Source organism: Schistocerca cancellata, chromosome 4, assembly GCF_023864275.1.
Source record: "Schistocerca cancellata isolate TAMUIC-IGC-003103 chromosome 4, iqSchCanc2.1, whole genome shotgun sequence".
NCBI lineage: Eukaryota > Metazoa > Arthropoda > Insecta > Orthoptera > Acrididae > Schistocerca > Schistocerca cancellata.
In genome coordinates, this window is record NC_064629.1 from 543016024 (window position 1) to 543017334 (window position 1311).

The 1311-nt window shown below is 45.8% G+C and overlaps 1 non-coding gene across 1 annotated transcript; it reads right to left on the reverse strand.

The window, feature by feature from the left end:
- Positions 1 to 286: 286 nt before the first annotated feature.
- Trnat-cgu (transfer RNA threonine (anticodon CGU)) lies at positions 287 to 361 on the reverse strand. The gene has a single exon. It is a non-coding gene; the product is annotated as a tRNA-Thr (tRNA).
- Between the last annotated feature and the right edge of the window lie 950 nt (positions 362 to 1311).

Sequence of the window (1311 nt, forward strand, 5' to 3'; positions counted from 1 at the left end):
TTCTCAATTTATCACGAATACCATGGACTTACAGATCTGTGTTGTGTGTGTTCCCTATGCGCCCATGCTGTTAGCGTCAGTTTTGTGTAGTGCCACGTTCGTTGTGTGGCACCACATTCTGCAATTATCCTTAATTTATGAGCATGAGTGTTCATAAGTAATTTAGGAGACAATCTGAACAGCCATTTTACATTGTTTGCAAATGATACTGTCGTTTTCTGTCTAGTAAAGTCATCGGAAGATCAAAACAACTGAAAAACGAAACTTCCTGGCAGATTAAAACTGTGTGCTGGACCGAGACTCGAACTCGGGACCTTTGCCTTACGCGGGCAAGTGCTCTACCAACTGAGCTACCCAAGCACGACTCACGCCCCGTCCTCACAGCTTTACTTCCGCCAGTACCTCGTCTCCCACCTTCCAAACTTCACAGAAGCTCTCCTGCGAAGCTTGCAGAACTAGCACTGCTGGAAGAAAGGATATCGCGGAGACATGGCTTAGCCACAGCCTGGGGGATGTTCCTAGAATGAAATTTTCACTCTACAGTGGAGTGTGCGGTGATATGAAACTTCCTGACAGATTAAAACTGTGTGCCGGACCGAGACTCGGTCCCGAGTTCGAGTCTGACAGCAAACCACGAATCCAGTCGCACAACTGAGACGATACTGTATAGGCATGCAATTTGATTAGAAGTCGCTTGTGAGGAACGGCGTCAAAAGGCTTCTGGAAACCTAAAAATATTGAATCCATTATACATCCCCCGTCTACAGCACTCATTATTTTGGGAGAATAGAGAGACTGTTGTGTTTCACAAGAACAATGTATTGTGAATCCGTGTTGGAAATTTATCAATAATTCGTTGTCTTCGAGGTAATTCTTAATGTTGGAACGTATCATATATTCCAAGATCCTGGTACAAATTGATCTCAGTGATATGGGTCTTGTTTCTGTTCTTGGGTATTGATGTGATCTGTGCAACATCCCAGTCTTTAAGTACGGATATTTCGACGAACGAGTGGACGTGTATGATTGCTGTGTACGAAGGGATTGGCTTTAATGAGTTAGTTAAGCTGCTTCGCTACACCGATGATATCTACTTGTAAGTCACTCACGTTGGCACTCCAAATGACAAGCAATCGCACCCTCTGCGCTTGTGCGGACCTCTCAGGAAGACTTCGTGCCAGGCCTCAGCGACCGACATCGATACCTCTCCTCAGTGCAGCACTCCCTGAAGAATGGCCTGCAATTCCCCAAGAAACCTTCCAGCACCTGATTGGACGTATGCCTGCGATAGTGGAAGCTGTCGTCAAGGCT